The sequence below is a fragment of the Schistocerca serialis genome, chromosome 8 (assembly GCF_023864345.2).
Source record: "Schistocerca serialis cubense isolate TAMUIC-IGC-003099 chromosome 8, iqSchSeri2.2, whole genome shotgun sequence".
NCBI lineage: Eukaryota > Metazoa > Arthropoda > Insecta > Orthoptera > Acrididae > Schistocerca > Schistocerca serialis.
Genome location: NC_064645.1, coordinates 19,613,200 through 19,631,200, shown reverse-complemented (window position 1 = coordinate 19,631,200; position 18,001 = coordinate 19,613,200).

The window sequence follows — 18,001 nt, the reverse complement described above, 5'->3', positions numbered from 1 at the left end:
CGCATCGGAATTAAATACAAAAGGCACAATGTCACCTATGTACAAGAATAGAGACTCTTCTTACAGTCGGTGCTTTGAGCATTCCATGTGAGACCAGTATTAGTTTCCGATACACCACTCCAGGTTCAATGTATTCCTTGGACATTCACATTGACGATGAAACACAGAAATCGCATCGGACTGAAATACAAAAGCCAAACTGCAGCGTAAGTACAAGAATAGAGACTCTTCTTACAGTCGGTGCTTTGAGCATTCCCTGTGAGACCAGTATGAGTTTCCGATACGCCACTGCAGGCACAATGTATTCCTTGGACCTTCACATTGACGATGAAACACAGATATCGCATTGGAATTAAATTCAAAGGGCACAATGCCGCCTTAAGTACAAGAATAGAAACCATTCTTACAGTCGGTGCTTTGAGCATTCCCTGTGAGACCTGTATTAGTTACCGATACACCACTGCAGGTTCAATGTATTCCTTGGACGTTCACATTGACGATGAAGCACAGAAATCGCATCGGAATTACATACAAAAGGCGCAATGCCGCCTTAAGTACAAGAATACTCTTCTTACAGTCGGTGCTTTGAGCATTCCCTTTGAGATCAGTATTAGTTTCTGATACACCACTGCAGGTTCAATGTATTCCTTGGACTTTAACATTGACGATGAAACACAGAAATCGCATCGGAATTAAATTAAAAAGGCTCAATGCCGTCTTAAGTACAAGAGTAGAGACTCTTCTTACAGTCCGTGCTATGAGCATTCCCTGTGAGACCAGTATTAGTTTCCGATACACGACTTCTGGTTCAATGTATTCCTTGGACCTTCACATTGACAACAAAACACAGAAATCGCATCGGAATTAAATACAAAAGGCGCAATGCCACCTTAAGTACAAGAATAGAGACTCTTCTTACAGTCGGTGCTTTGAGCATTCCCTATGAGACCAGTATTAGTTTCCGATACACCACTGCAAGTTCAATGTATTGCTTGGAATTTCACATTGACGATGAAACACAGAAATCGCATTGGAATTAAATACAAAAGGCACAATGCCATCATAAGTACAAGAATAGAGACTCTTCCTACAGTCGGTGCTTTCAGCATTCCCTGTGAGGCCAGTATTAGTTTCCGATACACCTCAGCAGGTTCAATGTATTCCTAGGACCTGCACATTGACGATGAAACACAGAAATCGCATCGGAATTAAATACAAAAGGCGCAATGCCGCCTTAAGTACAAGAATAGAGACTCTTCTTACAGTCGGTGCTTTGAGCATTCCCTGTGAGACTAGAACTAGTTTCCGATACACCACTCCAGGTTCAATGTATTCCTTGGACATTCACATTGACGATGAAACACAGAAATCGCATCGGAATGCAATACAAAAGGCAAACTGCCGGGTAAGTACAAGAATAGAGACTTCTCTTACGGTCGGTGCTTTCAGAATTCCCTGTGAGACCAGTATTAGTTTCCGATACTCTTCAGCAGGTTCAATGTATTCCTAGGACCTTCATATTGACGATGAAACACAGAAATCGCATCGGAATTAAATACAAAAGGCACAATGTCGCCTTAAGTACAAGAATAGAGACTCTTCTTACTGTCGGTGCTTTGAGCATTCCCTGTGAGACCAGTATTAGTTTCCGATACACCACTGCGGGTTCAATGTATTCCTAGGACCTTCACATTGACGATGAAACTCAGAAATCGCATCGGAATTAAATACAAAAGGCACAATGTCGCCTTATGTACAAGAATAGAGACTCTTCCTACAGTCGGTGCTTTGAGCATTCCATGTGAGACCAGTATTAGTTTCCGATACACCACTCCAGGTTCAATGTATTCCTTGGACATTCACATTGACGATGAAACACAGAAATCGCATCGGACTGAAATACAAAAGCCAAACTGCCGCGTAAGTACAAGAATAGAGACTCTTCTTACAGTCGGTGCTTTCGGCATTCCCTGTGAGACCAGTATTAGTTTCCTATACAACTCAGCAGGTTCAATGTATTCCTAGGACCTTCACATGACGATGAAACACAGAAATCACATCGGAAATAAATACAAAAGGCACAATGCCGCCTTAAGTACAAGAAATGAGACTCTTCTTACAGTCGGTGCTTTGAGCATTCCCTGTGAGACCAGTATTAATTTCCGATACGCCACTGCAGGCACAATGTATTCCTTGGACCTTCACATTGACGATGAAACACAGATATCGCATTGGAATTAAATTCAAAGGGTACAATGCCGCCTTAAGTACAAGAATAGAGACCATTCCTACAGTCGGTGATTTGAGCATTTGCTGTGAGACCAGTATTAGTTTCCGATACACCACTGCAGGTTCAATGTATTCCTTGGACCTTCACATTGACGATAAAACACAGAAATCGCATCGGAATTAAATACAAAAGGCACAATGCCATCTTAAGTACAAGAATAGAGACTCTTCCTACAGTCGGTGCTTTCAGCATTCCCTGTGAGGCCAGTATTAGGTTCCGATACACCTCAGCAGGTTCAATGTATTCCTAGGACCTTCACATTGACGATGAAACACAGAAATCGCATCGGAATTAGATACAAAAGGCACAATGTCGCCTTAAGTACAAGATTAGAGACTCTTCTTACCTTCGGCGCTTTGAGCATTCCCTGTGAGACCAGTATTAGTTTCCGATACACCACTGCAGGTTCAATGGATTCCTTGGACCTTCACATTGACGATGAAACACAGAAATCGCATCGGAATGAAATACAAAAGGCAAACTGCCGCCTAAGTACAAGAATAGAGACTCTTCTTACAGTCGGTGCTTTCAGCATTCCCTGTGAGACCAGTATTAGTTTCCGATACACCTCAGCAGGTTCAATGTATTCCTAGGACCTTCACATTGACGATGAAACACAGAAATCGCATCGGACTTAAATACAAAGGGCACAATGTCGCCTTAAGTACTGGAATAGAGACTCTTCTTACAGTCGGTGCTATGAGCATTCCCTGTGAGACCAGTATTTGTTTCCGATACACCACTCCAGGTTCAATGTATTCCTTGGACATTCACATTGACGATGAAACACAGAAATCGCATCGGAATGAAATACAAAAGGCAAACTGCCGCGTAAGTACAAGAATCGAGACTCTTCTTACAGTCGGTGCTTTCAGCTTTTCCTGTGAGACCAGTATCAGTTTCCGATACACCTCAGCAGGTTCAATGTATTCCTAGGACCTTCAAATTGACGATGAAACATAGAAATCGCATCGGAATTAAATACAAAAAGCGCAATGTCGCCTTAAGTACAAGAATAGAGACTCTTCTTACAGTCGATGCTTTGAGCATTCCCTGTGAGACCAGAATTAGTTTCCGATACACCACTCCACGTTCAATGTTTTCCTTCGACCTTCACATTGACGATGAAACACAGAAATCGCATCGGAATGAAATACAAAAGGCAAACTGCCGCGTAAGTACAAGAATAGAGACTCTTCTTACAGTCGGTGCTTTCAGCATTCCCTGTGAGACCAGTATTAGTTTCCGATACACCTCAGGAGGTTCAATGTATTCCTAGGACCTTCACATTGACGGTGAAACACAGAAATCGACCGGAATTAAATACAAAAGGCGCAATGCCGCCTTAAGTACAAGATTAGAGACTCTTCTTACAGTCGGTGCTTTGAGCATTCCCTGTGAGACCAGAATTAGTATCCGATACACCACTCCAGGTTCAAAGTATTCCTTGGCCATTCACATTGACGATGAAACAAAGATATCGCATCTGAATGAAATACAAAAGGCAAACTGCCGCGTAAGTACAAGAATCGAGACTCTTCTTACAGTCGGTGCTTTCAGCTTTTCCTGTGAGACCAGTATTAGTTTCCGATACACCTCAGCAGGTTCAATGTACTCCTAGGACCTTCACATTGACGATGAAACATAGAAATCGTATCGGAATTAAATACAAATAGCACCATGTCGCATTAAGTACAAGAATAGAGACTCTTCTTACAGTCGATACTTTGAGCATTCCCTGTGAGACCAGAATTAGTTTCCGATACACCACTCCAGGTTCAATGAATTCCTTGGACCTTCACATTGACGATGAAACACAGAAATCGCATCGGAATGAAATACAAAAGGCAAACTGCCGCGTAAGTACAAGAATAGAGACTCTTCTTGCAGTCGGTGCTTTCAGCATTCCCTGTGAGACCAGTATTAGTTTCCGATACACCTCAGCAGGTTCAATGTATTCCTAGGACCTTCACATTGACGATGAAACACAGTAATCGCATCGGAATTAAATACAAAAGGCGCAATGCTGCCTTAAGTACAAGATTAGAGACTCTTCTTACAGTCGGTGCTTTGAGCATTCCCTGTGAGACCAGAATTAGTATCCGATACACCACTCCAGGTTCAAAGTATTCCTTGGACATTCACATTGACGATGAAACACAGATATCGCATCTGAATGAAATACAAAAGGCAAACCGCCGCGTAAGTACAAGGATAGAGACTCTTCTTACAGTCGGTGCTTTCAGCATTCCCTGTGAGATCAGTATTAGCTTCCGATAACCTCAGCAGCTTCAATGTATCCCTAGGACCTTCACATTGACGATAAAACACAGAAATCGCATCGGAATTAAATATAAAAGGCACAATGCCGCCTTAAATACAAGAATAGAGACTCTTCTTACAGTCGGTATTTTGAGTATTCCCTGTGAGACCAGTATTAGTTTCCGATACACCACTGCAGGTTCAATGTATTCCTTGGACATACACATCGACGATAAAACACTGAAATTACATCGGAATTAAATACAGAAGACTCAATGCCGCCTTAAGTACAAGAGGAGTGAGACTTCTTAGAATCTGTGTTTTTATCCTGATCTGTGAGACTAGTATTAGTTTCCGATACATCACTGCAAGTTCAATGTATTCCTTGGACCTTCACATTGACGATGAAATACAGAAATCGAATCGAAATTAAATACAAAAGGCACAATGCCGCCTTAGGTACAAGAATATAGACTCTTCTTACAGTCGATGCTTTGAGCATTCCCTGTGAGACCAGTATTAGTTTCCGATACACCACTGCAGGTTCAATGTATTCCTTGGATCTCCACATTGACGATGAAAAAGCGAAATCGCATCGGAATTTAATACAAAAGGCACAATGCCGCCTCAAGTACAATAATAGTGACTCTTCTTACAGTCGGTGATTTAAGCATTCCCTGTGAGACCAGTATTAGTTTCTGGTAGACCACTGTAGGTTCAATGTATTCCTAGGACCTTCACATAGACGAAGGAACAAAGAAATCGCATCGGAATTAAATACAAAAGGCACAATGCAACCATAAGTACAAGAATAAAGACTCTTCTTACAGTCGGTGCTTTGAGCATTCCCTGTGAGACCAGTGATAGTTTCCGATACACCACTGCAGGTTCAATGTATTCCTTGGACATACACATTGACGATGAAACACTGGAATTAAATCGGAATTAAATACAAAAGACTCAATGCCTCCTTAAGTACAAGATTAGAAACTTTTCTTACAGTTGGTGCTTTGAGCATTCCCTGTGAGACCAGTATTAGTTTCCGATACACCACTGCAGGTTCAGTGTATTCCTTGGACCTTCAAATTGACGATGAAACACAGAAATCGCATCGGAATTAAATACAAAAGGCACAATGCCACCATAAGTACAAGAATAGAGACTCTACTTACAGTCGGTGCTTTGAGCATTCCCTGTGAGACCAGTGTTAGTTTCCGATACACCACTGCAGGTTCAATGTATTCCTTGGACATACACATTGACGATGAAACACTGGAATTAAATCGGAATTAAATACAAAAGACTCAATGACGCCTTAAGTACAAGAAGAGTGAGACTTCTTTGAGTCTGTGTTTTTATCCTTTCCTGTGAGACCAGTATTAGTTTCCGATACAACACTGCATGTTCAATGTATTCCTTGGTTCTTCACATTGACGATGAAACACAGAAATCGCATCGGAATTAAATACAAAAGGCACAATGCCGCCTTAAGTACAAGAATAGAGACTCTCCTTACAGTCGGTGCTTTGAGCATTCCGTGTGAGACCAGTATTAGTTTCCGATACACCACTGCAGGTTCAATGTATTCCTTGGACCTTCACATTGACGATGAAACACAGAAATCGCATCGGAATTAAATACAAAAGGCACAATGCCGCCTTAAGTACAAGAATAGCGACTCTTCTTACAGTCGGTGTTTGAGCATTCCCTGTGACAACAGTATTAGTTTTCGATACACCACTGCAGGCACAATGTATTCCTTGGACCTTCAAATTGACGATGAAACACAAAAATCGCATCGGAATTAAATTCAAAAGGCACAATGCCGCCTTAAGTAAAAGAATAGAGACCCTTCTTACAGTCGGTGCTTTGAGCATTCCCTGTGGGAACACTATTAGTTTCCGATACACCACTGCAGGTTAAATGTATCCCTTGGACCTTCACATTAACGATGAAACACAGAAATCGCATCGGAATTAAATTCAAAAGGCACAATGCCGCCTTAAGTACAATAATAGAGACAATTCTTACTGTCAGTTCTTTGAGCATTCCCTGTGAGACCAGTTTTAGTTTCCGATACACCACTGCAAGTACAATGTATTCCTTGCACCTTCACATTGACGATGAACCACAGAAATCGCATCGGATGTAAGTACAAAAGGCACAATGCCGCCTTATGTACAAGAATAGAGACTCTTCTTACGGTCGGTGCTTTGAGCATTCCCTGTGAGACCAGTATTAGTTTCAGATACACCACTGCAGGTACAATGTATTCCTTGGAAATTCACATTGACGATGAAAAACAGAAATCGCATCGGAATGAAATACAAAAGGCAAACTGCCGCGTAAGTACAGGAATAGAGACTCGTCTTACAGTCAGTGTTTTGAGCATTCTCTGTGAGACCAGTATTAGTTTCCGATACACCACTGCAGGTTCAATGTATTCCTTGGACCTTCACATTGACGATGAAACACAGAAATCGCATCGGAATTAAATACAAAAGGCACAATGCCGCCTAAGTACAAGAATAGCGACTCTTCTTACAGTCGGTGCTTTGAGCATTCCCTGTGAGACCAGAATTAGTATCCGATACACCACTCCAGGTTCAAAGTATTCCTTGGACATTCACATTGACGATGAAACACAGATATCGCATCTGAATGAAATACAAAAGGCAAACCGCCGCGTAAGTACAAGGATAGAGACTCTTCTTACAGTCGGTGCTTTCAGCATTCCCTGTGAGATCAGTATTAGCTTCCGATAACCTCAGCAGCTTCAATGTATCCCTAGGACCTTCACATTGACGATAAAACACAGAAATCGCATCGGAATTAAATATAAAAGGCACAATGCCGCCTTAAATACAAGAATAGAGACTCTTCTTACAGTCGGTATTTTGAGTATTCCCTGTGAGACCAGTATTAGTTTCCGATACACCACTGCAGGTTCAATGTATTCCTTGGACATACACATCGACGATAAAACACTGAAATTACATCGGAATTAAATACAGAAGACTCAATGCCGCCTTAAGTACAAGAGGAGTGAGACTTCTTAGAATCTGTGTTTTTATCCTGATCTGTGAGACTAGTATTAGTTTCCGATACATCACTGCAAGTTCAATGTATTCCTTGGACCTTCACATTGACGATGAAATACAGAAATCGAATCGAAATTAAATACAAAAGGCACAATGCCGCCTTAGGTACAAGAATATAGACTCTTCTTACAGTCGATGCTTTGAGCATTCCCTGTGAGACCAGTATTAGTTTCCGATACACCACTGCAGGTTCAATGTATTCCTTGGATCTCCACATTGACGATGAAAAAGCGAAATCGCATCGGAATTTAATACAAAAGGCACAATGCCGCCTCAAGTACAATAATAGTGACTCTTCTTACAGTCGGTGATTTAAGCATTCCCTGTGAGACCAGTATTAGTTTCTGGTAGACCACTGTAGGTTCAATGTATTCCTAGGACCTTCACATAGACGAAGGAACAAAGAAATCGCATCGGAATTAAATACAAAAGGCACAATGCAACCATAAGTACAAGAATAAAGACTCTTCTTACAGTCGGTGCTTTGAGCATTCCCTGTGAGACCAGTGATAGTTTCCGATACACCACTGCAGGTTCAATGTATTCCTTGGACATACACATTGACGATGAAACACTGGAATTAAATCGGAATTAAATACAAAAGACTCAATGCCTCCTTAAGTACAAGATTAGAAACTTTTCTTACAGTTGGTGCTTTGAGCATTCCCTGTGAGACCAGTATTAGTTTCCGATACACCACTGCAGGTTCAGTGTATTCCTTGGACCTTCAAATTGACGATGAAACACAGAAATCGCATCGGAATTAAATACAAAAGGCACAATGCCACCATAAGTACAAGAATAGAGACTCTACTTACAGTCGGTGCTTTGAGCATTCCCTGTGAGACCAGTGTTAGTTTCCGATACACCACTGCAGGTTCAATGTATTCCTTGGACATACACATTGACGATGAAACACTGGAATTAAATCGGAATTAAATACAAAAGACTCAATGACGCCTTAAGTACAAGAAGAGTGAGACTTCTTTGAGTCTGTGTTTTTATCCTTTCCTGTGAGACCAGTATTAGTTTCCGATACAACACTGCATGTTCAATGTATTCCTTGGTTCTTCACATTGACGATGAAACACAGAAATCGCATCGGAATTAAATACAAAAGGCACAATGCCGCCTTAAGTACAAGAATAGAGACTCTCCTTACAGTCGGTGCTTTGAGCATTCCGTGTGAGACCAGTATTAGTTTCCGATACACCACTGCAGGTTCAATGTATTCCTTGGACCTTCACATTGACGATGAAACACAGAAATCGCATCGGAATTAAATACAAAAGGCACAATGCCGCCTTAAGTACAAGAATAGCGACTCTTCTTACAGTCGGTGTTTGAGCATTCCCTGTGACAACAGTATTAGTTTTCGATACACCACTGCAGGCACAATGTATTCCTTGGACCTTCAAATTGACGATGAAACACAAAAATCGCATCGGAATTAAATTCAAAAGGCACAATGCCGCCTTAAGTAAAAGAATAGAGACCCTTCTTACAGTCGGTGCTTTGAGCATTCCCTGTGGGAACACTATTAGTTTCCGATACACCACTGCAGGTTAAATGTATCCCTTGGACCTTCACATTAACGATGAAACACAGAAATCGCATCGGAATTAAATTCAAAAGGCACAATGCCGCCTTAAGTACAATAATAGAGACAATTCTTACTGTCAGTTCTTTGAGCATTCCCTGTGAGACCAGTTTTAGTTTCCGATACACCACTGCAAGTTCAATGTATTCCTTGCACCTTCACATTGACGATGAACCACAGAAATCGCATCGGATGTAAGTACAAAAGGCACAATGCCGCCTTATGTACAAGAATAGAGACTCTTCTTACGGTCGGTGCTTTGAGCATTCCCTGTGAGACCAGTATTAGTTTCAGATACACCACTGCAGGTACAATGTATTCCTTGGAAATTCACATTGACGATGAAAAACAGAAATCGCATCGGAATGAAATACAAAAGGCAAACTGCCGCGTAAGTACAGGAATAGAGACTCGTCTTACAGTCAGTGTTTTGAGCATTCTCTGTGAGACCAGTATTAGTTTCCGATACACCACTGCAGGTTCAATGTATTCCTTGGACCTTCACATTGACGATGAAACACAGAAATCGCATCGGAATTAAATACAAAAGGCACAATGCCGCCTAAGTACAAGAATAGCGACTCTTCTTACAGTCGGTGCTTTGAGCAATCCGTGTGAGACCAGTATTAGTTTCCGATACACCACTGCAGGTTCAATGTATTCCTTGGACCTTTACATTGACGATGAAACACCGAAATTGCATCGGAATTAAAAACAATAGACACAACGCCTTCTTAAGTACAAGATTAGAGACTCTTCTTACGGTCGGTGCTTTGAGCATGCCCTGTGAGACCAGTATTAGTTTCCGATACACCACTGCAGGTACAATATATTCCTTGGACCTTCACATTGACGATGAAACACAGAAATCGCATCGGAATGAAATACAAAAGGCCAAATGCCGCGTAACTACAAGAATAGAGACTCGTCTTACAGTCATTGTCTTGAGCATTTCCTGTGAGACCAGTATTAGTTCCCGATACACCACTGGAGGTTCAATGTATTCCTTGGACCTTCACATTGACGATGAAACACAGAAATCGCATATTAATTAAATACAAAAGGCACAATGTCGCCGTAAGTACAAGAATAGAGACTCTCCTTACAGTCGATGGTTTGAGCATTCCCTGTGAGACCAGTATTAGTTTCCGATACACCACTGCCGGTTCAATGTATTCCTTGGACCTTCACATTGACGATGAAACACAGAAATCGCATCGGAATTAAATACAAAAGGCATAATGCCGCATTAAGTACAAGAATAGGCTCTTCTCACGGTCGGTATTTTGAGCATTCCCTGTGAGACCAGTATTAGTTTCCGATACACCTTTGCAGATTCAATGTATTCCTCGGATCTTCACATTGACGATGAAACACTGAAATTACATCGGAATTAAATACAAAAGGCACAATGCCGCCTTAAGTACAAGAATAGAGACTCTTCTTACAGTCAGTGCTTTGAGCATTCCCTGTGAGACCAGTATTAGTTTCCAATACACCACTGCAGGTTCAATGTATACCTTGGACATACAAATTGCCAATGAAAAACAGATATTTTATCGGAATTAAATACAAAAGACACAATGCCGCCTTAAGTGCAAGAATAGAGACTCTTTTTACAGTCGGTGCTTTGAGCATTCCCTGTGAGACCAAAATTAGTTTCCGATAAACCACCGCAGGTTCAATGTATGCCTCGGACCATCACATTGACGATGAAACACATAAATCGCATCGGAATTAAATACAAAAGGCACAATGCCGCCTTAAATACAAGAATAGACACTCTTCTTACAGTCGGTATTTTGAGTATTCCCTGTGAGACCAGTATTAATTTCCGATACACCACTGCAGGTTCAATGTATTCCTTGGACATACACATCGACGATAAAACACTGAAATTACATCGGAATTAAATACAAAAGTCTCAATGCCGCCTTAAGTTCAAGAGGAGTGAGACTTCTTAGAGTCTGTGTTGTTATCCTTTCCTGTGAGACCAGTATTAGTTTCCAATACACCACTGCAAGTTCAATGTATTCCTTGGTCCTTCACATTGACGATGAAATACAGAAATCGAATCGGAATTAAATACAAAAGGCACAATACCGCCTTAGGTACAAGAATATAGACTCTTCTTACAGTCGGTGCTTTGAGCATTCCCTGTGAGACCAGTATTAGTTTACGATACACCACTGCAGGTTCAATGTATTCCTTGGATCTTCACATTGACGAGGAAAAAGAGAAATCGCATCGGAATTAAATACAAAAGGCGCAATGCCGCCTCAAGTACAAGAATAGTGACTCTTCTTACAGTCGGTGTTTTGAGCATTCAATGTGAGACCAGAATTGGTTTCCGATACACCACTCCAGGTTCAACGTATTCCTTGGACATTTACATTGACGATGAAACACAGATATCGCATCTGAATGAAATACAAAAGGCAAACTGCCGCGTAAGTACAAGAATAGAGACTCTTCTTACAGTCGGTGCTTTCAGCATTCCCTGTGAGACCGGTATTAGCTTCCGATACACCTAAGCATGTTCAATGTCTTCCTAGGACCTTCGCATTGACGATGAAACACAGAAATCGCATCGGAATTAAATACAAAAGGCACAATGTCGCATTAAGTACAAGAATAGAGACTCTTCTTACATGCGGTGCTTTGAGCATTCCCTGTGAGACCAGTATTAGTTTCCGATGCACCACTGCAGGTTCAATGGATTCTTTGGACCTTCACATTGACGATGAAACACAGAAATCGCATCTGAATTAAATTCAAAAGGCACAAAGCCATCTTAAATACAAGAATAGAATTTCTTCTTACAGTCACGTGCTTTCAGCATTCCCTGTGAGACCAGTATTAGTTTCAGATACACCAAAGCAGGTTCAATGTATTCCTAGGACCTTCACATTGACGATGAAACACAGAAATCGCATCGGAATTAAATACAAAAGGCACAATGCCGCCTTAAGTACAAGAATAGAGACTCTTCTTACAGTCGGTGCTTTAAGCATTCCCTGTGAGACCAAAGGTAGTTTCCGATACACCACTGCAGGTTCAATGGATTCCTTGGACCATCACATTGGCGATGAAACACAGAAATCGCATCGGAAATGAATACAAAAGGCACAATGCCGCCTTAAGTACAAGAATAGAGACTCTTCTTATGGTCGGTGCTTTGAGCATTCCCTGTGGGACCAGTATTAGTTTCCGATACACCACTGCAGGTTCAATGTATGCTTCGGACCTTCACATTGACGATAAACACAGAAATCGCATCGGAATTAAATATTAAAGGCTCAATGCCGCCTCAATTACAAGAATAGAGACTCTTCTTACAGCCGGTATTTTGAGTATTCCCTGTGAGACCAGTATTAGTTTCCGATACACCACTGCAGGTTCATATATTCCTTGGACATACACATCGACGATAAAACACTGAAATTACATCGGAATTAAATACAAAAGACTCAATGCCGCCTTAAGTACAAGAATAGAGACCCTTTTACAGTCGGTGCTTTGAGCATTCCCTGTGAGACCAGTATTAGTTTCCGATACACCACTGCAGGTTCAATGAATTGACCGGACTTACACATTTACGATGAAACACTGAAATGACATCAGAATTGAATACAAAAGGCACAATGCCGCCTTAAGTACAAGAATAGAGAACCTTCTTACAGTCGCTGCTTTGAGCATTCCCTGTGAGACCAGTATTAGTTTCCAATACACCACAGCAGGTTCAGTGTATCCCTTGGACATACACATTGCCGATGAAAAACAGAAATTATATCGGAATTAAATACAAAAGGCACAATGCCGCCTTAAGTGCAAGAATAGAGACTCTTCTTGCAGTAGGTGCTTTGAGCATTCCCTGTGAGACCAGTATTAGTTTCCGATACACCACTGCAGGTTCAATGTATTCCTTGGACCTTCACATTGACGATGAACCACAGAAATCGCATCGGATTTAAGTACAAAAGGCAAAACGCCGCCTTAAGTACAAGAATAGAGACCCATCTTACAATCGGTGCTTTGAGCATTCCCTGTGAGACCAGTATTGGTTTCCGATACACCACTGCAGGTACAATGTATTCCTAGGAAATTCACATTGACGATGAAACACAGAAATCGCATCGGAATGAAATACAAAAGGCAAACTGCCGCGTAAGTACAAGAATAGAGACTCGTCTTACAATCAGTGTTTTGAGCATTTCCTGTGAGACCAGTATTAGTTCCCGATACATCACTGCAAGTTCAATGTATTCCTTGGACCTTCACATTGGCGATGAAACACAGAAATCGCATCGGAATTAAATACAAAAGGCACAATGTCGCCTTAAGTACAAGAATAGAGACTCTCCTTACAGTCGGTGCTTTGAGCATTCCCTGTGAGACCAGTATTAGTTTCCGATACACCACTGCCGGTTCAATGTATTGCTTGGACCTTCACATTGACGATGAAACACAGAAATCGCATCGGAATTAAATACAAAAGGTACAATGCCGCCTTAAGTACAAGAATAGAGACTCTTCTCACGGTCGGTGCTTTGAGCATTCCCTGTGAGACCAGGATTAGTTTCCGATACACCATTGCAGATTCAAAGTATTCCTTGGACCTTCACATTGACGATGAAACACTGAAATTACATCGGAATTAAATACAAATGGCACAATGCCGCCTTAAGTACAAGAATAGAGACTCTTCTTACAGTCGGTGCTTTGAGCATTCCCTGTGAGACCAGTATTAGTTTCCAATACACCACTGCAGGTTTAATGTATACCTTGGACATACACATTGCCGATGAAACACAGAACTTATATCGGAATTAAATACAAAAGACACAATGCCGCCTTAAGTGCAAGAATAGAGACTCTTCTTACAGTCGGTGCTTTGAGCATTCCCTGTGAGACCAAAGTTAGTTTCCGATACACCACTGCAGGTTCAATGTATTCCTTGGACCATCACATTGACGATGAAACACAGAAATCGCTTCGGTATGAATTACAAAAGGCACAATGCCGCCTTAAGTACAAGAATAGAGACTCTTCTTACGGTCGGTGCTTTGAGCATTCCCTGTGAGACCAGTATTAGTTTCCGATACACCACTGCAGGCTCAATGTATGCCTCGGACCTTCACATTGACAAAGAAACACAGAAATCGCACCGGAATTAAATACAAAAGGCACAATGCCGCCATAAATACAAGAATAGAGACTCTTCTTACAGTCGGTATTTTGAGTATTCCCTGTGAGACCAGTATTAGTTTCCGATACACCACTGCAGGTTCAATGTATTCCTTGGACCTTCAAATTTACGATGAAACACCGAAATCGCATCGGAATTAAATACAAAGTGCACAACGCCGCCTTAAGTACAAGAATAGAGACTCTTCTTACGGTCGGTGCTTTGAACATTCCCTGTGAGACCAGTATTAGTTTCCGATACACCACTGCAGGTACAATATATTCCTTGGACCTACAAATTGACGATGAAACACAGAAATCGCATCGGAATGAAATACAAAAGGCAAACTGCCGCGTAAGTACAAGAATAGAGACTCGTCTTACAGTCAGTGTTTTGAGCATTCCCTGTGAGACCAGTATTAGTTTCCGATACTCTTCAGCAGGTTCAATGTATTCCTAGGACCTTCATATTGACGATGAAACACAGAAATCGCATCGGAATTAAATACAAAAGGCACAATGTCGCCTTAAGTACAAGAATAGAGACTCTTCTTACTGTCGGTGCTTTGAGCATTCCCTGTGAGACCGGTATTAGTTTCCGATACACCACTGCAGGTTCAATGTATTCCTAGGACCATCACATTGACGATGATACACAGAAATCGCATCGGAATTAAATACAAAAGGTACAATGTCACCTTATGTACAAGAATAGAGACTCTTCTTACAGTCGGTGCTTTGAGCATTCCATGTGAAACCAGTATTAGTTTCCGATACACCACTCCAGGTTCAATGTATTCCTTGGACATTCACATTGACGATGAAACACAGAAATCGCATCGGACTGAAATACAAAAGCCAAACTGCCGCGTAAGTACTTGAATAGAGACTCTTCTTACAGTCGGTGCTTTCGGCATTCCCTGTGAGACCAGTATTAGTTTCCTATACACCTCAGCAGGTTCAGTGTATTCCTAGGACCTTCACATGACGATGAAACACAGAAATCGCATCGGAAATAAATACAAATGGCACAATGAAGCCTTAAGTACAAGAATAGAGACTCTTCTTACAGTCGGTGCTTTGAGCATTCCCTGTGAGACCAGTATTAATTTCCGATACGCCACTGCAGGCACAATGTATTCCTTGGACCTTCACATTGACGATGAAACACAGATATCGCATTGGAATTAAATTCAAAGGGCACAATGCCGCCTTAAGTACAAGAATAGAGACCATTCTTACAGTCGGTGCTTTGAGCATTTCCTGTGAGACCAGTATTAGTTTCCGATACACCACTGCAGGTTCAATGAATTCCATGGACGTTCACATTGACGATGAAACACAGAAATCGCATCGGAATTAAATACAAAAGGCGCAATGCCGCCTTAAGTACAAGAATAGAGACTCTCCTTACAGTCGGTGCTTTGAGCATTCCCTTTGAGACCAGTAATAGTTTCTGATACACCACTGCAGGTTCAATGTATTCCTTGGACTTTAACATTGACGATGAAACACCGAAATCGCATCGGAATTAAATTAAAAAGGCTCAATGCCGTCTTAAGTACAAGAATAGAGACTCTTCTTACAGTCGGTGCTATGAGCATTCCCTGTGAGACCAGTATTAGTTTCCGATACACGACTGCTGGGTCAATGTATTCCTTGGACCTTCACATTGACGATAAAACACAGAAATCGCATCGGAATTAAATACAAAAGGCGCAATGCCGCCTTAAGTACAAGAATAGAGTCTCTTCTTATAGTCGGTGCTTTGAGCATTCCCTGTGAGACCAGTATTAGTTTCCGATACACCAATGCAGGTTCAATGTAATCCTTGGAATTTCACATTGACGATGAATCACAGAAATCGCATTGGAATTAAATACAAAAGGCACAATGCCATCTTAAGTACAAGAATAGAGACTCTTCCTACAGTCGGTGCTTTCAGCATTCCCTGTGAGGCCAGTATTAGTTTCCGATACACCTCAGCAGGTTCAATGTATTCCTAGGACCTTCACATTGACGATGAAACACAGAAATCGCATCGGAATTAGATACAAAAGGCACAATGTCGCCTTAAGTACAAGAATAGAGACTCTTCTTAGCGTCGGTGCTTTGAGCATTCCCTGTGAGACCAGTATTAGTTTCCGATACACCACTGCAGGTTCAATGTATTCCTTGGACCTTCACATTGACGATGAAACACAGAAATCGCATCGGAATGAAATACAAAAGGCAAACTGCCGCGTAAGTACAAGAATAGAGACTCTTCTTACAGTCGGTGCTTTCAGCATTCCCTGTGAGACCAGTATTAGTTTCTGATACACCTCAGCAGGTTCAATGTATTCCTAGGACCTTCACATTGACGATGAACCACAGAAATCGCATCGGATTTAAGTACAAAAGGCAAAACGCCGCCTTAAGTACAAGAATAGAGACCCATCTTACAATCGGTGCTTTGAGCATTCCCTGTGAGACCAGTATTGGTTTCCGATACACCACTGCAGGTACAATGTATTCCTAGGAAATTCACATTGACGATGAAACACAGAAATCGCATCGGAATGAAATACAAAAGGCAAACTGCCGCGTAAGTACAAGAATAGAGACTCGTCTTACAGTCAGTGTTTTGAGCATTTCCTGTGAGACCAGTATTAGTTCCCGATACATCACTGCAAGTTCAATGTATTCCTTGGACCTTCACATTGGCGATGAAACACAGAAATCGCATCGGAATTAAATACAAAAGGCACAATGTCGCCTTAAGTACAAGAATAGAGACTCTCCTTACAGTCGGTGCTTTGAGCATTCCCTGTGAGACCAGTATTAGTTTCCGATACACCACTGCCGGTTCAATGTATTGCTTGGACCATCACATTGACGATGAAACACAGAAATCGCATCGGAATTAAATACAAAAGGTACAATGCCGCCTTAAGTACAAGAATAGAGACTCTTCTCACGGTCGGTGCTTTGAGCATTCCCTGTGAGACCAGGATTAGTTTCCGATACACCATTGCAGATTCAAAGTATTCCTCGGACCTTCACATTGACGATGAAACACTGAAATTACATCGGAATTAAATACAAATGGCACAATGCCGCCTTAAGTACAAGAATAGGGACTCTTCTTACAGTCGGTGCTTTGAGTATTCCCTGTGAGACCAGTATTAGTTTCCAATACACCACTGCAGGTTTAATGTATACCTTGGACATACACATTGCCGATGAAACACAGAAATTATATCGGAATTAAATACAAAAGACACAATGCCGCCTTAAGTGCAAGAATAGAGACTCTTCTTACAGTCGGTGCTTTGAGCATTCCCTGTGAGACCAAAGTTAGTTTCCGATACACCACTGCAGGTTCAATGTATTCCTTGGACCATCACATTGACGATGAAACACAGAAATCGCTTCGGTATGAAATACAAAACGCACAATGCCGCCTTAAGTACACGAATAGAGACTCTTCTTACGGTCGGTGCTTTGAGCATTCCCTGTGAGACCAGTATTAGTTTCCGATACACCACTGCAGGCTCAATGTATGCCTCGGACCTTCAC